The sequence below is a fragment of the Macaca mulatta genome, chromosome 13, assembly GCF_049350105.2.
Source record: "Macaca mulatta isolate MMU2019108-1 chromosome 13, T2T-MMU8v2.0, whole genome shotgun sequence".
Classification (NCBI taxonomy): Eukaryota; Metazoa; Chordata; class Mammalia; order Primates; family Cercopithecidae; genus Macaca; species Macaca mulatta.
In genome coordinates, this window is record NC_133418.1 from 57,819,466 (window position 1) to 57,845,123 (window position 25,658).

At 36.0% G+C, this 25,658-nt stretch overlaps 1 protein-coding gene across 27 annotated transcripts in view; it reads right to left on the reverse strand.

Moving 5' to 3' along the window:
* LOC114671950 (uncharacterized) overlaps positions 1–25,658 on the reverse strand; it is a 474,108-nt gene that overhangs the window by 170,502 nt on the left and 277,948 nt on the right. For 22 of the 27 annotated variants that reach the window (XR_013402464.1, XR_013402471.1, XR_013402462.1 and 19 more), the window contains one exon: positions 18,346–18,496. The exons of the other annotated variants lie outside the window; for them this stretch is intronic. The gene's annotated coding sequence lies outside the window, so the exon portion shown is untranslated. The remainder of the gene's footprint in view (positions 1–18,345; positions 18,497–25,658) is intronic. 27 annotated transcript variants of the gene reach the window in all.

Consider the following 25,658-nt stretch of genomic DNA (forward strand, 5'->3'; position numbering starts at 1 on the left):
AAGCAAATATTCATTGTAGAAACAATGAAGGCTAAGCTCTCAGCTAGGAATCAGAGGGTTTTAACCATGTAACAACAACAGCAACAACTACAATGGTGTGACCCTTATCTTCAGAGTCCACGGGGAGATCAGATAACTACACCTACCAAAATAACCAACAACTGCAAGGTAATAAAAGAGAAGTGCCTGACGAAACAAATATGTAATAACAGGAGAGTTCAGATTAAGGGCAGGTCATTTCAGGGAGAAGTGATCCAGAAAATCTTTATGCAAGAGGAAGAACTGAAAGTGTGCTCTGAAGACTACCTAAGCATTAAACAGACAGGTAAGGGTAGAATTTCTGATAAGGGAAAGAGCTGGGTAAATGAGTAGAAATGAGTAACTATATGGAATGGGTGGAGAGTTGCAACTGAATTTCAGAATAGAGCAGGTAACTTCTCGTCTACATACTGCTGGAAGTCCTAGCCAGGGCAGTTAGGTAAGAAAAAGAAACAAAAGGCATTCAAATAGGAAAGAAAGAAGTGAAAGTTTCTGTGTTTGTTGATGATATTATATTACATATAGAAAAGCCTAAAAACTTCACCAAAAAAACTGCTATCACTGGCAAATAAAATCAGTAAATTTGCAGGATATAAAATTAACATTGATAAAAGAAATGGAAGACAACACAAATAAAGGGAAGTTATTCCATGTTTAAGGATTGGAAGACTTAATATTGTTAAGATATCCATACTACCCAAAGCTATTAATTCAATGCAATCTCTATCAAAATTCCAATGTCAGTTTTCATAGAAATAGAAAACAATTGTGAAATTGTTATGGAACCACAAAAGACACAGAATAGCCAAAGCAATCTTGAGCAAGAAGAACAAAGCCAGGCACATCACATTACCTGACTTCAAAATATACTTCAAAGCTAGAGTAATCAAAACTACATGATACTGGACTAAAAACAGAAACACTGACCAATAGAACAGGGCAGAGAGCCCAGAAATAAACCCATACATTTACAGTCGATTGATTTTCAATGAAGGTGCTAAGAATACAAAATGGGGAAAGGACAGTCTCTTCAATAAATAGTTTTGGGAAAATTATATATCCTCATATGGAAGAATAAAACTGAACACTTATCTCACATTATATAAAAAAGCCTACTCAAAATGGATTAAAGACTTAAAATCAAAGATCCTCAAAGATCTAGAACTAGATGTACCATATGACCCAGCCATCCCATTACTGGGTATATACCCAAAGGATTATAAATCATGCTGCTATAAAGACACATGCACACGTATGTTTATTGTGGCACTATTCACAGTAGCAAAGACTTGGAATCAACCCAAATGTCCATCAGTGACAGACTGGATTAAGAAAATGTGGCACATATACACCATGGAATACTATGCAGCCATAAAAAAGGATGAGTTTGTGTCCTTTGTAGGGACATGGATGCAGCTGGAAACCATCATTCTTAGCAAACTATCACAAGAACAGAAAACCAAACACCATTTGTTCTCACTCATAGGTGGGAACTGAACAATGAGATCACTTAGACTCGGGAAGGGGAACATCACACACCGGGGCCTATCATGGGGAGGGGGGAGGGGGGAGGGATTGAATTGGGAGTTATACCTGATGTAAATGACGAGTTGATGGGTGCAGCACACCAACATGGCACAAGTATACATATGTAACAAACCTGCATGTTATGCACATGTACCCTAGAACTTAAAGTATAATAATAATAATAATAATAAAAGAGTGATTTGACTCTCTAAAAAAAAAAAAAAAAAAAAAAGACTTAAAATCAAGATCTGAAACTGTAAAACTACTAGAAGTAAACATGGGAGAAAGTGCCAGGACTTTGGTTTGGACAATGATTTTTTTTTAATAGGACTCAAAAGCACAGGCAACAAAAGTAAAAATAGACAAATGGAATTGTATTAAATCAAAATGCTTCTGCACAGCAAAGAAAACAATTAGCAGAATTCGTAGACAACCCATGGACTTGGAGAAAATATTTATAGAACAAACATCTGATAAAAGGCTAATATCCAAAAGACATAAAGAAATCAAACAACTAAAATAGCAAGAAAACAAACAATCTGATTTTAAAATGGGAAAAGGTGTGTGTGTGTGTATGTGTGTGTGTGTGTGTGTGTGTGTGTGTGTGTGTGTGTGTGTGTATAAAAGCTTAACATCTCAAATCATCAGGGAATGCAAATTAAAACGATAATAAGATATCACCTCACAACTGTTAGGTGACTATCATAAAAAAGGCAAAAGACAGCATGGACAACATCCGCATTGGTGAGGATTTAGGAAAATGGGAACGTTTGTAATGTTGGCAGGAATGTAGATTAGTACAGCCATTATGAAAGACAGTACAGAACTTCCTCAACAAACTAAAAATAGAATCACTGTAAGATTCAGCAGTCCCACTTTTGGGTATATACCCAACTAATTGAAATCAATATATCAAAGAGATTATCTGCACCCCCACATTCATTGAAGCATTATTCACAATATCCAAGATATGGAAGCAAACTAAGTGTCCATCAACAGATGAATGGATAAAGAAAATGTACTTACACACAATGGAGTATTATTCAGCCTTTAAAAATGAAGGAAATTTTGTCATTTGTGACAACATGAATGAATCTGGAGGACATTATGCTAAGTGAAATAAGCCAGTCACAGGAAGACAAAAACTGCATGATTTTATGTACATGTGGAATCTAAAAAAGTCAAACTAATAGAAGCAGAGAATAGAATGGTGTTTACCAAAGGCTGGAGGGGAAGAATGAGAGGGGAGGTGTTGATTGAAGCGTACAAAATTTCAGTTAGACAGGGGAAATAAATTTTAGTGATCTATTGTAAGCATGGTGACTGTAGTTAATAATAATGTATTGTACATTTCAAATTGCTAAAAGAATAGATTTTAAATGTTCTTAAGAGAAAAAATATATGTATTACAAGGGGATGAATATGTTTGTTTGATTTAATCATTCCATAAGGTAGACATTTATCAAAATATCACAATGTATACCATAAACATATACAGTTATTATTTGTCAATTAAAAATTTTAAAAAACACTTATCAGCCTTTGGCTGAGATCAAGTGTAGTAAAAATTTTTTAAATCATATAAAATAAAAATAGAGGCAGATAATGTAAGAGTTTTAATGCCAGGTTAAGTAGTCTGTACTTTATAGGCATTAAAAGTCAGTATTTTTGAGCAGGAGAAAACAAGTAATGTAATATGTATATATAATGTATATATGAGATACATATTATATATACATAATACATTATATATAATATACATTATATAAATATACATGTTATATATACATTATATGTAATATACATACAATATACATAATATATGTATATACATGACAGTGGTCCCATAAGATTATAATGCTGTATTTTTCCTGTTCTATGTTTAGAGATGATTAGATCATGCTCTATAGGTTTGTAGCCTAGAAGCTACAGGTTATACCGTGTAATCTAAGTGTGTAGCAGGCTATGACACCTATGCTGTGTATGTACGCTCTAGCATGTTCACATGATAAAATCGCCTAATGATACATTTCTCAAAATGTATCTCCATCTTTAATATATATTTATTCATTTAATATACAAATATATGCATGACTATATAATTAGTCAGGATATGAGGTTCAAATTGGATTTAAGAATAAAAAAGCTAGAGTTGAGGGTCCAAGGTAAGAGCATATGCTGAATCCTAATTTGAGGTTACAATTCAAAGGACCAAAATTATTGAGCCCACAGGATATCTGAAATACAATGGCAGGTATTATAGGACATAAAAAATTAACAAGAGATAATTTTGCTTGCTTTGAAAATTAGAAAAAAATCTCTGATTATTCAGTAAATTATGTAGTGTGCTCATCTGAATGCAAAAACAGATAAATTCTATGAAATAACAGACAAAAAACTTTAAGAATGAAATAGACTAAAATAAAAAGGCAGTACAAGAAAAGAGGGATATGTATAATAAGGACAATGTCAAGTAAATTAAAAATACAGTAGTAGTAAAAAGCATTTTAAAGATTAAGAAACTAGTATAAAAATTAAAAACAGAAAATTAAATTTATAAAATGGAACAAAAATGTAATAACTGAAATGATTTTTAAGAAAAATATATACTATAAAGTAAAACTCCAATAATAATATTGATTGTAGACACCAGATTATACTAACATAATCCAAAATCTAAAAATTGAGAAGACCTGGAAAGAAATAAAAACCTGATAAATGTCCCCTCTTCTATAGTGGGAGATTACAAACTATCCTTTTTTACTCTAAAATTGAAACAAAATAGATTAAAGAATGCTTTTGAAAACCTGGAAGGTAATCAGTAATTGAATGAAAACAAAATATATTGGTATTATTACAGTAGAAAAGGATATAGCAAAGAAAGCATGACTTAAATCATAAATTCAGAAAACAACAAAATAATAGGAAAGTAATACTAACAAAACCATAGAAAGTGACAGGCGTAAGGCTAAATATTTCAGTAATAACAATAAACATGAAAGAATTAAACATTATTTTTTAAAAAACATGTTGATTTAGAAGATACAACTTCTTCAATTTTCAAGAACATATCTAAATGAAGACAACACAAATAAGTTAGTAGTAAAAATCTAGACAAATATAAATTAAAATAAATAAAAATGCTGCAACATTAATATCAAATTTTTTAATTAAGGCAAAAAATAAGGCAAAAACACAGGGAGAGGACTAATTCCTGCTGATATAGGATACAATTCACTAACAATATATTGCTATTCCTCTCTACATAGGCAATATTATTATGCCAAAATATAAGACAAAGATATAAAATATTTAAGAATAAATTTTTAAATGTCAATAACAGGAGAACGAAGACAATGTTCTTTGATGAGTCAAGTAGTCAAAACACAAACAAAAGTAAGGAAAACATGATATGATAAATGTTTTATCTCAGGGTGCCATAATAAAATATATATTGAGTGACTAACACAACAGAAATTCATTTCTTACAGTTCTGGAAGCTGAAAGTCCAAGATCAGGATGTTAGCATCCTTGGATTCTGCTGTGACTCCTCTTCCTAGTTGCAGATGGCTGATTTTTTGTTGTATTCTCACATAGTGGGAAGAAGGCAAGACAGATCTGGGGTCTATTTTATAAGGGCACTAATCTCATTCATGAGGGCTCCACCCTCATGACCTAATCACCTCCCAAAGGCCCCACTTCCTAATACCATCACATTGAGTGTTACAATTTTAACATATGAATTTGGAGGTGGGGGAACACAAATATTCAGTCCTATAACAACACATATTAACACTGAGTTTAATAAATGTATCAGGCTTTGTATCTGCTAGAAAAAGAATGTAAATACATCCTGCTTTTGTTTTTGTTGCTGTTGTTGTTGTTACTGTTTTGTTTTTGCAATACCCTTGTAATTACAAAATTTGATTATTTTATTGGAGACACAGACACACACACACACACCATTCTTAGTAATTATTGCACATTAAGCTCCCAGAGAAACAGATTCTAAGATGGAGATTAGCATTCAAGAGGATCAATATCAATAATGGGGAAGGAAAGGAGTCAGGATAAGACAGAAGATGTAGTACAGCTGTGATATAATGACCCTTTCATGCCATCCAAAGTTCTGGTGAGAGGGTTGGGTTGTAGGCCAAACATATCATTCATAGCAATAAACATAAAAGAGTTAAACTGGCCTTGGTTCACCAGGGAAAGGAGTGTGGCATTGGGTACAGTGGCTTTTCAGTGGAGGCAGTACCTAAATGTTCTGATAACTGAGGGCTATCTGCCTGCTGCAAATGCAGCAGAAATGAATATATCTTTTATTCCTGAAAGAGAATCTGAACTGTGCCTCATAATAATCAGTTTATTGAAAATATTAGGAATAATTAAGGTCACATTTTCTGACAGGAAAAGAATAAAGGCACAGATTAAAAATGAAAATATAAATTAATTTCTAAAACTGGAGTACTAAAAATCTTATTCTTCAGTAACTTTTTATTCAAAGAGAAAACCTAAATTAAAATTACTTTATGTTAATTATGAATAAAAATGAATAATCTGCATGTTAAAATAGAAAGATATGAACAAACATATATTAAATAAGACACATATTTTTAAATGTCTTATATAAAACTTAATTATTATGCCAAAATGTTAAGAAAATAAATAGAGCAAGCTGAAGCCAGGAAGGAAATATTTACAATACATTTACCTAACAAAGGACTCATATCGACAATAGGTAAAGAACTCCTGCAAATCAAGAATAAAGACTACCCAATTTCAAAAATGAGCAAAATATTTGGACAGACACCTCACAGATGAAGATAAATGAATGACCAAAAACCACATGAAATGATACTTTAATACAATTAGTCATCAAAAACAGCAGTCCCCAAATTTTTGCACCAGGGACTGATTTTGCGGAAGACAAGTTTTCCTTGGACCCAGGAGGCGATAGTTTCAAGATGATTCAAGTGCATTACATTTATTGTAGACTTTATTTCTATTATTTTTACATTGTAACATATAATAAAATAATTATATAGCTCAACACAATATAGAATCAGTGGGAGCCCTAAGCTTGTTTTCCTGCACCTAGATGGTCCCATCTGGGAGTGATAGGAGACAGTGACAGATCATCAGGCATTAGATTTTCTTAAGGAACACACAACCTATATTCCTCACATGAACAGTTCACAATAGGGTTCACACTCTTATGAGGATCTAATGCCGGTACCAGTCCATGGCCTGGGAGCTGATCAAAAACATGCAAATAAAAATCCCGACATACAGTCATACCCCAACAATAGTGGTAAAATTAGAAAGATTAACAATACCAAATGTTAGTGAGGTGTGGAGCAAATGAAGCCCAGATACTTTGTTGATAGGATTGCAAAAGTTACAACCTTTGGGAAACAGTTTGGCAGTTTTTTATAAAGTTGAACTAGTTATCTATCCTATAACCTAAATATTTTACTATTAGCTATTCAGCTAAGAAGAATAAAAGCATAGAGCCATGAAAAACTTGTATGAGACTTGTATTAAAATACATTTATTTAGTCTTATAAATAAAAAAGCTGTATAAGAGCCTAAAAAATTAGAGACTCTTGGATAAATAGATAAACAAATTGGAGTATGTTCATACAATGGACTACTACTTGGCAATACAAAGAAATGAATCATGGATATACGCAACAACATGAACAAATCTCAAACACATGATTTAATTTATATGAAGTACAAGAACAGACAGATGATAGACATCAGAACATACGCCTTTGGGATGTGCGGTGGAAACTGACTGGCAAGCAGCATGCTGGACCCTTCTGCAGGGATGGCAATGTTCTATATCTTGCCTTGGATGTAGGTTACGTGAGTGTATGCTTTTGACAAAACTCATTGAACTGTCCACAAAAGATCTGTTTATTCCATTTTCTGCAGACAATACTGCAGAAACACACACACACACACACACAAAACACACACACACACAAAGTTTGTTCTTTGTTGTCCTATGTGGTTTAAGTAATTTCAGAGGAACAAAAATATGAAAATCTCTCTGATTTATTTCCCAAAGTTTCTATATTACTGATTACAAAACCCAGTAATAATAGGGTATAAGTAGAGTAGAAAGAAACAGAATACAAACAGTGTGAATGAAGCAAACAAACAAAAAGACCCCTGGCAAATTGAATCTAATACTATGCTAAAAGAATAATAAATTATGAGAAAATCACTTTTATTTCTGGCAGATGAATTGTATAATGTACCACAGCAAAGTTAAAGTGTTTAAAAAAATCACTACCAGTTGAGAGGTGTTGTAAAAGAATTTGATAATATTCAATAATCATTCCTGATTTTTAAAAAAGCTAGATAAGAATACTAAAACAATTCCTTAAATACTAAAAACGTCCATAACAGCACACACAATACTTAATATCATAATAAATGTGAAATACTGGAATCATTTTCATTAAATTCAAAAACATAATAAGCCTAATGTTTAATAATTATTTATTTCTATTCTGGAGGTTCTTATGTAATAATACATGTGAGAAAAAGGAGCATAAACAATGAAAAGTTTGAAAGTGTACACCACGTAATAACTTTCCTATAAGTGTAATAAGGATGGATTACTCTATAAGTGGATGGGTACAATTTCCTAATATTTAGAAAAAATAAATTTCACAGCATACTCCAAGTACATTAGCAATAATTTAAACTTTAAAAGTAAAGAAGCATAAAGCCACTCAAAATAATAATAGGCTAAAATATATATAATTTCATGGTGATGAAAAATTTTGTAAATTCAAATCCATAGAAAAGACCTTTAAAAAAACTAAAATTTAGGACAACTAGAGATCTCTAAAATAATTAAAATTTATCAAAGATTCTATATTTCTAATGCATAAAACCTGTTGAAAATTGTAGACAAAAGACAAATATATCAATACCCAAAAATGGGCAAATGTCATCAGTGAGAAAATTGCCAAAAAAGGATAAAAATAGCTAAGTTTGTTGTCTGCAAATGTAATTAGTTAATTACTGCTTTTACTAGACAAGTAAGATTGATAACATTTGAAATAAAAATGACATATATTTATATCCAGGGTTTATAAGACAAATGAATGCTGCTCATAGAAGAGTAAATTGGAAAAATAATTTTGGAAGATTGTGCAATATCTATTATAAGCTTCAAAGTTTGAATGCCCATTAATACAGCAACTCCACTCCTGGAAACTGATTCTCAGGAAATCATTATTGATATCTGTAGGTCTCTATGCAAGTTATATAACAATTTCTAATATGCAAAAGTTGGAAGCCATATAAATATTCAACAATATAGATGGATTAGGAAATATTGTACTGCTCATAGAATGAGAAAAAAGTTATAAATATATATTTTAGTAGAAAATACAGTTTACAGAAGACAATGAAGATTATGGCACCAATTTTTTTGAAGAAAAAGAGTGTCTAAACATATGTATATTAAAAAGATAGAGAAGATTGCCAACATAGATATTGACATAAGAAAAGTAAATATTTTTGAATGATGCATTTGTGGTGGAGTTAAATTTCTTTATATTTTACATTTTCTAAGTTGAACACAAAAATAATTATTTTAAAATAAGGAATATGGAAAATTAAATGAGATTTTTTGTGTGCAGTCAATAACCAGTTAGAAATATTTGAAGATTCCATACAAATTAGCAAAAAGTTCAAAACTCTATAAGTTCAAAGAAATGTGCAGAAAATGAAATTTCAAAAAATGAATAGCTATGACATATTGCCAGATTGACTCACTACATTAAAATATCAGTTACATAAAAATGAATGTGTACACATAATGAAAATCCAATCACCCCTGTACATCCTTTTGAAACATCACAAAACAGTTATAATATTCATCAAAAAGAATAAATTGGAGAGACCAGAAAATACTTTTTAAGTAATAATAATTAAGAAAATTTACTTAGCAAAACTTTAAAAGTAGTAATATATGTTATATAATTGAATATGGATAAAGAAAAACATATTTCACTATATAAAGAAATACTTGCTTTAAGTAAAAATAAGTTATAAAAATTAAAAGGTCACATTCAAATTGGAAAATTCTTAAATATATGTCACAAATGCATACACCAAAACGTTAATATCTTTAAGATGTGAAGATCTTCTACAAAGCAGTAAAAATTCAGCTATTCCATAGAAAATCAACTCAGAATTTGTACCGGTGAGAACTGAAAATGTTCTAAATGAACAAAAATAGGTAATTGGGTAAACAAATTGTGATACAACTGTGTCATGAGAGAGATACTTCAATTATAATATTGTTGTAGAAGAAAATATCATGTGAAAATACCGACAATTACTGTTTAGTAAATAAAATAGGTTGCTTAATATCTTGTGCAATTTAATGTAATTTTTAAGACTACAGCACATACAACAAAATATTCAAAACATTGCTTTCTACAAGTAATAGATATATGAATAATATTTTTGCATTTGTGCTTTTCTATACTGCCTAATTTGTCTACGTTACAGAGAAATATATTTGTTTTGCAATCAAAAATTTATAAACAAAGGATATTGATGTGTGCCATAAATTTTAAAGGAAACAATAACCCTTTGTTATTGTTAATGCCCTAATTTCATTTTCTGCACATTTCAGAAGGAAGGAAGGAAGGAAGGAAGGAAGGAAGGAAGGAAGGAAGGAAGGAAGGAAGGAAGGAAGGAAGGAAGGAAGGAAGGGAGGGAGGGAAAGAAGGAAGGAAGGAAGGATCAAGCTAAGCACTGAGCATAAGATAGATTAATTTTTATTTTGGAATTTAATGGGTTCCTAATAACAAGAGTCAGAATGACAGTAAGTTTTCAAACTTAATTACTGCTGTTGTCACTCTGACAGGAAGGAGGAGAATAAGCAGATAGCTACCCAGAGTTAGATTCTGTAGAAGTGTATCTCCCTGAAATATAAGTAGCAGATTACATTTCATGAGGCTGAGTATCATCAGCTGCTGTGAATCAGTGAGAGTTAACATAAAGCATAGTAGTGTAACACAATCACTGAAGTTTTGAAAACATTTCGTCCTGGATCCAACATGGGCTATCTGTGTAGATACCTGTGCTAGGCTCAATTTTCTGTTGCCACTGAAAAGAAGAAAAATATTCCCTGAAGCTCTGGCAGTGTTTGCAAGGTGGTAAGTAAAGAAAATAGGAAATAATTTAATGTGTTTCAAACTGGTACTCCTGAAATATCTCTAAAAATAAATCCTTTCTGACTCTTCATTATATGGTACAAATGAGAGGTCCAAAAATTATGGCTTGACACCCATTTTACTTTCAAGGTCAGATAGGCAACAATCAGACAATGATATTTTATTCTTCTGCACATATGAAATTCTGTCTGAACTCATCAAATTGAATTTACAGATGTCCTAAACTATCCAATGAGAAGATTGGTTGTAAGTAGGACAAGTTCTCTACTTGGTTTCTTAATGCAAGTAAATTACAAGCCAGGCATGATTTTATTCGGTATAGAGGAGAGAAGTTAATAATTTTAGCCCCAACCTTGACTATAATACGGTCTCCATTTTTAAGAACAGCAAATTCAAAGACCTTGGCAGTGATCATTCAGGAAAATTTCTGAATAGGACACATTCACATAAAGCTTTTTTGCCTCTGCCAGCATCTCTATAACTACTAAGAAACTTGGGAGGAAGAAAAAAAATATGTGAGTATAAACCAAATGAGTTTTTATTCACTAAATTTAAATCTGAAGAGATGTTCTTATAGCATTTAGGGTTTGCTTGAATCCCACAAACTCCAGCAACAGTTAGAGCTTAAACGGATACCCTGTCCTTAGCTCACCTCCCAGTATCAGACTTCTGTGGGTGTGTGTAAAACTCACCATGTCAAAATGAAATTTAACATCTTCTTTGTGGTTGAAATCATATTGTATTTTTAGTGAGAGATTTTCTTCTTAATATTTTAGAGGTATAAGTTTGTATATTCCAAAAAATGCCTCCCCTGGGGACTGGAAGGAGGCACTGAACAGGGCAATACCACAATCTTACAAAGGAATAACAGGCCAAAGAAAATGTTTAGTTAATGCTTAATAGCAAAACAATAAGAGAAAGATTTGAAGATACCCCATATAATTAATAGAGTAGAACTAAGCATACCCTGCATGATTCCAGGAAGATCACAAAATGCACTGTGGAAATAAGCAATACAGTAGTTAATCACTTCAGATAAATCATGCAGAAAGTACTATATGTTGCACATCCAAGTTAATGATCAAACCTCTTCAAAATCATCCCATCTGGTAAATCTTTTCCAAGCTCAAATTGCACCAGGCCATCCTTAACCATCTTCCACCATAAGGGGCAAAACACTAATGTGGCCGTAGTCTCACTGCTTCAGCAGTTATGGCTACATGCAAATAAACATTATCATCAAAAATAAAATCCTGTGGCACATCTAAGAGACTTAAAAATCTTTGTAAGCTTAAGAATGCAATAGGCCATGGGTGACAAACCACCGGTTGGGATTTTCAGGAGCAGAAGGAGGTAATGTGTTTCAGGTCATTCTGAGAGCACACCCAGACTGATTTCTTGCACAAGGAAGGTGGTCCAAACTCAAATAAGAACCGTGTCATTCAGAAAAGCACTCTCAAGAGCAACACATGATCTTTTGGAATAATTACAGTAAGAGTAACTGCATTTGAGTCATGTTAAATATTTATGTGTTTAAGAAACAGACTTTTCAGGCTACGTTATTGGTTAAGCCAACTGCTCAATTTTAAGAGGAATTTTATGTCTCTTTCGTAATTCCTGAAATCTGTGCTGATATCCAGTGATGTCCAAACTCATAGGATTGAGCTGTTATGATTTTAATTAAACTTGCAAAGTGGCATATTAAAAGCAGATCTGACCAAAGATACAATGAAGCAAGAGGGTGAGGCTTAAAACAATATTAACAAGTAGTATTTTGTGGTTTCTCTTCAAATACCAAAGGAGATTGAATTGGAGTGAGGGAATATTGGTTAATAAATTTCCAGAGAAAAAAGATACCACCTCTATTTTCAATCTTTAAGTACCAGGGAGAAGGAAGAAACTTAGTTAAGTATTGTTTACAATGTTTCTCCAAGTTCAATGCAGTGCAATGAATTTTTTGACACCTCAGGTAAGTCTGTAGCAAAAAAATATTTCATGTATAGAGTACATATTTAGAGCTGGACTTTCAAAAATATGCATAAAAATTTTCAGGAGAAAATGCTGACAGAGTCTTAACTTTTGGAAGGCTAGGGAGACACCATCATCTACTTCAAAATATAGTGTGTAAGAATTGTTAAACAAAAGGTTAATAAGTCGATTTTACTTCCTTTCTCCTGCAGCTCTAATTTAAACAAGTTGTACACACAAGTGATGCTGCACATATAGGGTTTTGCGTTAAGTTTGCAATGTCAAGTTTGTTTATGAAAACCATATTTTTTAACAGCTTGCCCCTTAGCTCTGTTCTGAGCAGTTATAAGCCCTAGCCAATTTGGTATTGATTTTAAAGGGACAGCTCTCATTTCTATGAACTTTTTAATAGAGATATTTCAGACTTTGGAAAAAAATTATTGGTTTAGACCTTCCTTGGTCTTACAAACGTACAATTAAGTTTATTTACTTAGCACAGAAAGAGTACTCCTGTTTGCTATGACTGGTGGGTGGCCCCTGCCAGCTCTTGGAAGACCTGCGGGTTTTTATTCCTTCTCTCCTAGAGTCATTTATGTGTGCAGCTTGTTTAAATGTCTTCTCTTTCTCTCTGCCTCTCTGCTTGGTCTCCACTACTGTGAAAAAAATTCCACATAATGCCTTCGAGAGCACTTACCACATTTTTGTTCCTGTTTAAAACTTTTAACTCCATTCATAAACCTAGTGGTCACACAGTAGTTAATAAGGGACAGAAATCTTTATAGACTTTTCCACCGTGGTTGAAATCCTGACTTTTGTAATTTATGCCCAGACATAACAATGGTCGTAAGCAGCTGTGGAACAGAAGACCTCCCACTCATGGATTTGCTGCCACTTCAAGGAAAATGCTGACACTTTGCCGAATATTTATGAGAAAAAATTGAGGGTATTTGCTTTGTAGTTCATTCGCATGTGACAATACTGTAGTAGTTTTTACTTTGGTCATACCACAGAACTTTAACCTGACATTTTTCTCCAGCCATTTTTTTTTTCTTTTCAGCTGAAGAGCACCAAAACATAAAGTAAATGCAATCATTATGAGGTTCTAGAAATACATTGTAGCTGGGCTTCCCTGATAAGATGTTCATTAAGAGGCTAACTTTTATTGTATGAAAACTATGTGCATTTCTATACTATGTCTTGAAACGTCAATATGGTTCGGGGGCCAAACAGCAATGACCCTCACAGCTAATTACTCATGCTTCATCCAGGAAGTACCATTGTTTGCAATGTGGCTTAGGCTTATACAAACTTAGTTCTTTGATATTGAAGAAATTATCCTGGGCAAAATTGTGTGTTCAGTGCAGTTCAGCAGGGCAAGCTTTTTGCTTGAGTTCGACCAGGGAAATAGGCAGAATGAAGACCTTTCTCTGGGCTGCTCACAAAAGTACTGCTTTGCCACCTCATCTCTTGTTGTATTTCTCCTAAAGCCAATTCAGAAAATTGCAGAAGTTACCCACGATCTTGATGAAAAATAAATGTCATTTTTATATGGCAATTTCTATGAGCCCCGGGATTGAATTAAGTCACATTTGAAGGTGGTAACATTGAATGAGGCACCATCTATGACTTCACAACACTGTAGTATCAGTCCTCAGGGATGCATGACAGAATCGCAGCAGAGGGAAGGCTGACAAAAGTTTACCTAAGTCCTGGAAGGACTTTCCCTAAGTATGGACAATTGTGTATCATCTTAGAAAAGATCAGATCATCATCAATATCATCAATACCATCATCGCTTTCAGCCGCAGCATCAAAGACCATTCACACATTCACTAATTTTGATAATACTAGGATAGCCCTCTTCATCAAAATACAAATTCACTCCCACACATTCGAAGAGCCCAGTCTAAGACATTTTAGCTGACATTTGTAATTTCATTTTTACATTTTTTTTTTACCTTGGGTCTATTTCTCTTCTTTGACAGTTCTTGGGTTTCTTTGGGGGAATTACCTCTTTCCCTTTGTGAGTAGTCTTAGTGGAATAGTAAAGCACATCCCACTTGAGAGCTGAAGAAGTCTTTGGATAATCTTTCCTCCTTTATTCTCCTGGATTTTGAAAATGGTCACATTATACACTAATCTCCTTGGGTATTTACAGAAAATTTTATTACCTCTTGGGGATCACCATGCTCAATTGTGATCCAGTCATCCCCAACATCTCAATGCTCATGGTCAAAAAAAAAAAAAATCAAGTTCTGTCAATTATAGTCTATAATATTTATTTAATGTATTCTTCATCCCCTCTTCCCCTTCTATCACCGTTTGGGCCTTTGGCATGTGTCTCCCAGCCTCATGTGACAGTCTCCTCACCAGTATGCCTGCCTCCCATTTGTCTCCACCCCAATTCTTTGTAATAATAAAAGTAACTCTAAATAATTGATGCCTTATGATAACCTAGTTATTATGATAAACACCTTTTTGTATTTGCTTGATTGTTTTTGTTTTTTAAGACAGAGTCCCACTCTGTCATCCATGCTGGAGTACAGTGGCATGATCTTGGCTCACTGTAACCTCTGCCTCCCGGGTTCAAGTGATTCTCCTGCCTCAGCCTCCTGGGTAGCTGGGACTACAGGCACCCACCACCATGCCCAACTAATTTTTGTGTTTTTAGTAAAGACGGGGTTTCACCATGTTGGCCAGGCTGGTCTTGAACTCCTGACCTCAAGTGATCTGCCCACCTTGGCCTCTCAAAGTGCTGGGATTACAGGCTTGAGCCACCATGCTCGGTCTTAAACACTTTTTAAAATTTAATATTCACAGCTCTCCTGAAGAAGATACTTGTTTTTCCCAATTATAAACAAGGAAATCAAAGCTGAGAGATATTAAGAAACTTATATATGATCACCCAGCAAATAACTGTTCTAGGTGGGATTTGAATTCTGTTCTATATGACTCCAAATTCCAGATGAAGTAGAAACAGCTACCTCCCCTCACACTACTGGCAGAGTAATCTTTCCAAAACAAAAATGCTGCTTTTTATTTCACTGCTCATAACTCTAATGGTTACTCCTCTATTGTCACACACAAAAGTCACCCACAAATGAGGCTTTCCATGCTTTAGCTTTTCTGGCCACCTCTTGCCAATCACCATGCTCACTTGTGATCCAGTCATCCTCAACAGCTTGATGTCCTTAAAACAAGCTACATTCTCTGGTGCCTCTTCCTTTGTGATGTGCTGCTCCTCTGTGAGTCAGGCTTGTTTCAGCTTCTTGTATCCAAAAACTCCCTGCTCAATCTTCAAGATGCATGTGACATGTAAATTCTCCGTGAGACCGTCCTTGGATCCCCTGGCCAAGCTCATTTCCACCTCCCTGGTGTACCCACTGAACTCCAACATTCCTCTGCTTGGGTCCTCATAACACTATATTCGAGCACTTCTCGCCACTTCTGTTTCCCTGTTAGATTGTGGCTGCTGCAAAGCTCTGTGCTTTATTGGTTTTCTATCTTTTCAGCTTTCATCCCACTCCAGCGTATTCTGCATATTGTAATGTATTTGTTCATATTCCTTTAGCCAAAACTCTTCAACAGTTTTCCATCATCTTTAGAATAAAATCAGGAAGACTTAATATTTTCCAAAAGGTCTCATGTGCTCTGGCCACCTCTGACCTCATCTCCACCTTCTGCAGGTTCAGTCATGTGGCCTCCCAACTATTCCTTAAACAGGTCATGGATGTGTCGACCTGAAATCTTCACGCTGACCATTTCATCTGCCTAAAAGGCTTTTTCCTCAGAGATCTGCCTGGATGCTCCCCTTTCTTCAGTCAGGTCTTTGCTCAAATGCCAGCTACTCAGAAAAATTTCCCTGACCACCCATATGAAATAGAAACATAAAATCACAGCCACCAGCATGCCTGTTACCCTTCTTCCTATTCATAACACTGGCTATTATCTGTTACTGTCTTACACACCTTGGTGTAAATTTCTTTATTGTCTCCATGCCCACTGAAATGGAAGCCACATGAGGGCAGGTTTCTGCCTACTTTCTTCAGTGTTATCCCCCCAGGGTTTTCACTTGCAGCTACTTAATAAATGTACATGAGTATGTGGACCTCTTTTCCTGATTTCCAGTGTTTACAGCATTGTCAGTTATACTGCAGAACCTCATAACATGCTTACTACATCCTGAGCAAACTGTGTTATAAATTATAAGGAATTGCCATGGAATTTCCCCCTCCTAAACTTGACAGGTTAAAGAAACATATCAAAAGTTCATTAAATGGCAAGAGAGTGCTAATTTGATAAGTAGTGAAGCAGAAAAGAAGGAAGAGAGAATTCCAAAATATAATTCATAAAATTCTTTAGTGACCTTGCCTTAGCCTAATATAGGATGCTTTCCTGGTCCTACTCCTTCTGCAGTTCCCTCCTCATACTTCAAGGGCCAGGATGAATCTTTCTACCTCCAAGGCCCATTCCTGAGCAGCCCCACTCTTTCTGAACTCTAAGGGCTCTAAATGTTGGCCACAACCACATGACTCACGTGACTAGTAGTAGGATCATTCACCCACATTTTTCCATCTCATCTAAACTCATTGTTCCTATCTAATCAACTCCATAGCAGCAAGTCAGCCCCTGGCTTTTTTTTTTTTTTTTTTTTTTTTGCCATTTTAGCCCAGTCTGAGTCCATAAAATGAGCCACGAAAGTACTCAATACAGTCCTTTGTATCAAAGAGGACAAAGCATTTATATTCTGATAGAATTAACCCAACATAAACTCCTGCTCAAAATGAGCTGTCAGAAGTGAGAGTCTCACACTGGACAAAAGGGAGTAGGTTGGGTGGACCTGCTGGAGGCTCTCCCTCTTGCATGAGCAGCAGGAGGGCCAAGACCTCCTATACTTCCTGTGTAGACTTGGAGATGGTTTCAGTAGCACCCAGAAAATAGGACATAAAGCAGCTGTCAACCAACAGCACAGGGTGGCTCTTTGATATCCCTTTTTCATCAGTTTTCATCTGGGTCCCCAACCCAATGGGTTGCAGAGAGAACTGTGACTTATGGAAGAAAGGGGTATTTGTGGAAGAATGCTCCAGCACACTCTGTCTCCTCATGGTCCACCTCAAGATTAATTGTTTACCCATTTCCTTAGCTGAAGCTTACTCTCTACCCAATCTATCTAGGTGCTTCCTTCTTCTTTTTTAACTCAGTCCATTAGGAAAAGGCTCTAGACCATTTTGACCCCTCAGGAGAGTCTTCCTCCTTAATCTCCATCTACCCCTTGTGATTAGAATGGTCTGTCTTTCCTCTCCTCTCTCCTCTTCTCTACATATTCCCTTTCTTCCTCTCTCCCTCTCTTTTCTCTCCTCCTCTCCTCTTCTCTACTCTCTTCTATTATTTTCTGTTTTTCTTCACTTAGTCTTTCTAGCTTGTTTAACTCCCAAGACCACTTCAAGAAAATCTTACTTTCCAGCTCCAAACCCAACACTCTTTTAGCTCACTTTCAATACCAAGACACTTTCTTCGGAATGGCACTGATTAAACTTTTGTATGCCTTTCCCGCCTGTCTGTTGAGTTGCCCACATTGGACTGAACTCACCTTCTGTTTTCTTTTGCAACATTTCAACAGACATGCAGGGTGAGATGAATGACTTGGCAGCAGCCCCCACAACTCGAGGAGGAAATCAGCTAAAGACTGGCTTCTACCAGCTGCTCTCTCTACTGACCCCATTCACCTTGAAATCAGGACCCTGGAAGAAGAAAGAGGAGAAAAAAATCCCATACATGGCTGTGTCCTTACATACTTCTGGGAAGGAGTGTGTCTTTGTGTAGTGGGGGTAGGGAAAGATTTTTGTGCATAGAGGAGAGGGTTATGCAGTGGGGAAAGAGATAGATGTCTCTCAGTGGTTATGAAGAAAATCGAGAGAGGAAATATTCCACTCGAACTATCCTGTACTTAAACTGGAGGATGGTTAATTCTATCCCACAAGCATTAAGTTGGTTCATTTTTGCTGGGTTGTAACTTTAGAGGTGTGGGCATGCAATTAAAATTTTCCTAGTATCACCCTACTTAACCCAATGACATTGGGGAGCAGGATTTCCCCATTTTAACAGCTAGTTCAGAGCTCAAGAGGCAGCCCAACAGCAGCCACAGTGAGGAGAGGCTGAGTGGCAGTTCTAATTGACCATTTCTACCCATGTTCCTCTTAGAAACATACAATACGAGCTGTCACAGCTTCCTGCCAATCACAAGAAATCTGACCTAGACAAAGCACCATCTCAGAGTGAGGGCTGTTTGTATATCCAATAAATTCCGTTTCCATTGCATTATCTTATTTTTAGGCCATTGCAGAGAAGAGCATGCCTAATCATATCATAAAATCATGAATTTAGTAGATTATAGATGATGACTTCAAATCTAATTATGTCCTCTGGCTGCCCAAACAAGATACCATTTAGCATTTGACACCATCAAGTCTTGAAGTTGCAAGTTTGTTCTTTGGGGATACTCTGGAGCTTTTGCAGAATAGAAGCTTGTCAAATACTTAGGAGGCATTGCTGTTTTATGACACAGAGGAAAGAAAACAATGAATTTGTGTTCTGATGTGCGGTGAAGAGAACTTCGGGATGAGCTGTTTTATTCCATAAAGGGGTGAAGCAACATAGGAGATTTATGCAGACAAGTTACATGCCACATTTGCCTGTTTTTCTCCTTTTACAGTCGATGAGGGATTTTTACTCTGACACAATTTCGACAACACTCATGTCATAAGCAATGGAAACTGGAAAGAGAGAAGCCCACAAAGTCAAACTAACCAGACAGACAGCAGCTCATCAGTGCCACACACTCATGCTCAGCTCCTGTGGAATGATCTTGCTGTAATAAGGCCAGACACATGCATTTTAAATGCCTCTACAAGTGGTTAGTTAGCAAGGCGGTCACACATCCATAGATGCACTGACAGAGAAACTACATGAGACAACATGGTGTTTCAGCTTGCAGCTGCCATCCCCACTCCATCAGGGAACACAGCTGGTGCCTTCTCTCTCAAAGTTAGCAGGGGGCTGTGGGAAAGATGACAGGGCTTCAGATTCCCCATCCAGCTCAGCAGGAGAAAGAAAAGGTCCTCAGACAAAGAAATGCTGATCCAAATTCTGCATCATGCATGGGCACACACAGGTGTTCTCCCATTTTTTAAGTTTACATGGTTCAGCTTGTTGCTGAACAGTGATTAATTCCACAGGAAAAGGGCCATGAAAGCTTATAATATTGAAGTTTGAATGAAGGAGAATTACATTGCTCTCCTCTGTTGATGGGGCTTGGCCACAGGACTTTCTACAGTCAGTAAAATATGCAGGAAATATGTGTCACTGACATGCAAAAGCTTTGAGAACCAGTATGTGGTCTCCAAGCTTTCTTTTTCCCTCTGCTCAATGACCAGCAATGACTCAAAGAAAAATTGCTCTGTCAACTGGATCGTGGAGTAAACAGAACATGGAGCAGTACTGAAGTAGACCCAAGATGGCTGGGAACAAGAAATAACCTTTTATTGTTAAGGGACTGAAATTTGGGGGTTGTTACTGCATTATAACCTCTTCTATTCTAATGGATACAGTCACTTTAAAATGCTATTGGACCATCTATTACAAATCTAAAAGTGGGTGGCATCCTTGCTTGAAAAGTTCAAGTATTTTCTTCCTCTTGCCATGCTCTGTTTTTTATCTGTAGCCTCTTTGTGTTTGGACTGGCTCCATCTTTGGTTTGTTTATTAGCCTCAAAGAGGATATCAGATGAGGCAGATCTCTGAACCACAGATGTGGATACATTTTAGGCAGATGATGTTATGGTTAATTCGGTAGGAAGAGGTGAGCATGGATCTCACAATTATAGAACATATTATCCTCTTTCAAAAGCAGTTTGTTGCCTTTGCAATAGACATATTCATCTAGCATTACATGAAAGTGTGTAGAGCCTATCTCCTAATATTAGAAAGACTTGGTCAGTGAGCTATATGGCAAGCAGGACCTGTGATAACATAATATAATCCTATTAGAGACTTTACATAGAAAATAAAAAGTGTCCCAAACTTAAATTATTTGAAAACCATAACAGTGTTAGAAGACACACAGTAAATGCTGAATTTTCAAGGCATAAAATCCACTACACGGAAGAATACTTTATTTTGTTAAATTCAATCACTATACATAGATTATCTTCTAGGGTTTCTAGCAGATGGGGAATCTAGCATTAGGGTTTTGTAGGAAATAGTTTTGAGGCTCAACAGTGTTCCTTATTTGTTAGTGAAAGGCAATATCTACCTGTGTATCTGCCAAAAACCTTGAGTTTTTATCTTATTCTTCTCCTTCAGATTTTAAGAGCTAAGCACCTCAGCAAACAGAATCTCTAGATCTGAGGCAATAAGAGTTCCTCCAGGTTGTCAGGTAAACCATGAACTATAAAGAAGAAGCAGTGACAGGGAAATTTTCTGGTTTGACATTACAGTTAGGAAACAACATTCCAGAACCATGGAATGTTGGATTTGAATAAGAAAAAGCATCTGGGATCCTTATGCCCAGTGAAGTTTAGAAATTCACTAATAGCAAATCACAAATAGAAGGGGATCTGAGATCAGACCTTTGGTGTCCTCTTTGGATGTTAGTCCTCTCCTTATAACTGCTTGTTAAGGATGGGCTAGACCATCTGAGATGACAAACATTTATTTAACAAAGAATGTAGAGTTTGAGAGAATTAGGAAGATAGAAATAATGAAGACCAACAATCTTCCCCAAATGGAAGATAGAAATAATGAAGACCAACAATCTTCCCCAAATGAACACTCTACTTAAGAAAACCCCAACAGCTTATCAGCTTGAGATTGAATGCCTCCAGTGACTAGGAGCTCACTGACCTCTGAAGTGTCAGTTCTGTTGCGGGAACTTGCTGGATAGTAGTAATAAGGTCCTCCTTGGGATCAACCAACAGCATCCTCGTAGGCATTTCCATACTGGTCATAGTTCTGCTCTGTTATATAAGATTAATCTAGTCCAGTGGTTTTCAAACAAAGGGATTGGCTCCCAGAAGACTCCCAGATTTTTGGCTCTCAGAAGACATTTAGTAAAGTCTGGAGACATTTTTGGTTGTTACAACTACCAAAAATGCTACTGAAATAGAGAGTATAGAGAGGCCAGTGGTACTCTTAAACACCATATAAGTCACAGGTCAACACATAGAATTATCTAACCCAACATGTCAGTACCACTGAGACTGAGAAGCTCTGACCCGGCTCAATCTCTACTTGACACTATAACTCCTCACATATCTGAAAGGGGCTATGATATTCCTCCCAGGTTATCTCTCTACTGAATATCCTCAGTTTTCTCAGTTTTTCTATAAATGACTTAGTTTTACTATCCTAAAGTAATTCTGCTAGTCATACTTCAACATGTCCATCCCTCTTGTTAATTGGCTCAACCAGAAGGATACACCATCCTTGAGATCACACATAGAGCTTGAGACTCTTAATTCCCATGAGCAAAGCACCTCATGTGCTTAGTGCTTTGACAAGTACCGATAAACTATCGCTAGAAGCATAAAAAGAGTCTGGTGTCTTAGATGAGAGTATGGATTCAATAAGAGTTCATGGTAGTTAGATGATGGTAGCAATAGCTATAGCAGCAAAAATAACACCTACTACTTACTGAGTGCTGATGATATGCCTACCACCCTGCTAAGGGCTTTATATATGTTATCTCATTAAATCTGTCTTGCAATTCCACATCATAGCTTGTGTTATCATTTTACAGATGAAGAAACTAATTCTTAGATAGGTTTAAAAAACTTATCTAAGGTCATGAAACTTGTGATTAGATTGGCCAAATGTGCCTAACCTCAAAACCCATGCTCTTAATCCCACAATGTGTCCTACTTCATTCTCTTCAATACAGGGATAAAATGGTGTATTTTTCATAACAGTAACAAACTAACCAATGCATCTATCATAACATGCATGCACATATCTTGACTACAGTGTCATTACTTTGCAACCTAAGACCAGAACCAACTTTGCAAGTAAATAAAGCTATTAAGATAAACAGGCCTCACACTTAAGTTTCCAAAGCTTTGTTTTTAATGATCTCTTGAATAAAAGAAATCAACAGCAACATGAACAGAGAAAATTGATATTTTCATGGCCTTCTGTTCAAGAAAGTTGCCCCACTGAAAACTGATAACCCTGGTTTGGACCATGCCAGACTCATGAGTGTGCTGGGACCTTACATGGGTGAGTGATGGCTACAAATCTTTGTGCCTTCAATATATTGGGTTTCTTCTAGTTTTGAAAGAGTTTGGATATTTTCTGCTCAGTGCTTCTACATTTGCTGCCTAAATGCTGGAGATTTTAGGCCTGTGACTCATGGATCTTTCCTCAGGAGGAGGGGAGACTATATTTTCTTCTTTTGGCAGCTCTTAAATTATTAGTCAAGTTACCATGTAATCTTTGAGTTTCACCAAGTGGCTTCAAGGATTAGATATTGAGAGCTGGAGAAAAGTTCTGGGATTACAAACTTGCACTGTGCTGCAACTTGAGGCGGATTTTTTTTTCTTTCTCTTATGACCCAGGAACATATTTCTGCCATATTTATATAGTACTGTCTTGAAGACAAGGAAAACTCCACTAGCAGAAGTAAAGGAGGAGTAACCTGACATTTAGAAGGAAAAGTTCTTTTGGCATGAGAACTCGCACCAAAACTCATCATAATTTAACTTTTTAAACTTGAGAGTCTTTGATACTGATATCTATTTGTCAGCATAAATGTCTCCTCTTTCCTTACCCTTGGGAAGACTCCAGTTCTCTGCTGCAGCTGGAATACTCCTGTCATAACTTTCGTATGACGCATTTGAAAAAGAATGCCTCTTGCTTAGACCATTTATCTAGCCTCACACCTCCAGATGTTTCTTAAAGCTGGCTTCTCCAAATGTCATTTCTACCTGCCCTGTAGGGAATGAATCTTACCCTTTCAAAAATAAGGGCTGGATCAGCTATCATGTAAGGTGGAGCTGATTCAGCTCAGAGCCATTAATAAAAGCAGACCAGAAGATCTCCATCTCCCCTAAATAACCCCATTCCTTCAACTTCAACGGGATTGAGCACTCAGTAGGCATCAGAAAACCTCCCTTTTAAATGCATGCTGAAGATGAGACTGAATGAATAATGCTCTTGGATCCTGTGATCTCCTTTACCTGTCCTGATATCCAAAAATCAGATGAATTTTTTGATAACTAATTAAGATAAGGGTATAAAATCTCTTTAATCATGGTAAAGCAACTCAAAAAGTTAAAGGATGAATATTATTACTAGATGTGAAGCTCTCAGCAAATACAAAATAAAAATAAAAAAAACAAAACCCTGTCCAGGTAGACTTGGAAAGAAGACACACACAAATGAAACACATTTCAAATGCATGAAACAAGCATTATCGTCTTTTGGGGACTGAGTATTTCCTGAGCCCCCCAGATTTTATTGAATCCCTCTCCTCTTGATTTTCCCAAGTTCACACAACACTCTCTGTGTGTACCTTTTAAAGCAGTGACTGGTGATTTTCTTATCTGTTCCCCTCTGCACCGAAAGCACCTTACAATAAACAGGAAGTTCCTTTGTTTCTATCCCCAGTGCCTAGTTCAGTGCCTGGTACATTACAGAAACAAAATAATGGTCATCGATTTAATTAATTAATTAATAATTAACAATACAAATCAGTACATGCTGAGTGCTAAATAATAGGTAGAGAAAAGTAGTCTAGGATTCAAAGCAAGGCTAAATAAATATAAAATGTGTTAGTAAAGTAAAAGCTTTGTATAAGAGTTAAGGTTGGAAGAAAAGCAAGGATGAAATCTGTCCATCCATCCATTCAGTAAGTATTGCATTTTACTATATGCCAGGGCAATGCACGCACTAGGAGATGCAATTTTAGGAAGGGGAGATGGTCAAAGCCTTAAAGAGCATTAAATATTAATATAATTATAAAGGAATGAGCTGAGAGGATTGTCTGGAGTGGAGAAGTTAGAAATTAGGTTTTACAAGCAGGTTGATTTCAGATGATGCTAGGCCTACTTTATTCTATCAGCAATGAAGAGCTAGTGTGTAGAGAGACGTGATAGATGAGTTGCAGAGGACAAGACCTGGAGGCAGAGCGACCTATTAGGAGGCTGTTGTAGAAATTCACATATGAAAGGATGGTTGATTCCAAGTCTTTGCTATTGTGAATAGTGCTGCAATAAACATACGTGTGCATGTGTCTTTATAGCAGCATAATTTATAATCCTTTGGGTATATACCCAGTAATGGGATGGCTGGGTCATATGGTACATCTAGTTCTAGATCTTTGAGGAATCGCCATACTGTTTTCCATAATGGTTGAACTAGTTTACAATCCCACCAACAGTGTAAAAGTGTTCCTATTTCTCCACATCCTCTCCAGCACCTGTTGTTTCCTGACTTTTTAATGATCGCCATTCTAACTGGTGTGAGATGGTATCTCATTGTGGTTTTGATTTGCATTTCAAATGTCCATCAGTGACAGATTGGATTAAGAAAATGTGGCACATATACACCATGGAATACTATGCAGCCATCAAAAAGGATGAGTTTGTGTCCTTTGTAGGGACATGGATGCAGCTGGAAACCATCATTCTTAGCAAACTATCACAAGAACAGAAAACCAAACACCGCATGTTCTCACTCATAGGTGGGAACTGAACAATGAGATCACTTGGACTCAGGAAGGGGAACATCACACACCGGGGCCTATCATGGGGACGGGGGAGGGGGGAGGGATTGCATTGGGAGTTATACCTGATGTAAATGACGAGTTGATGGGTGCAGCACACCAACATGGCACAAGTATACATATGTA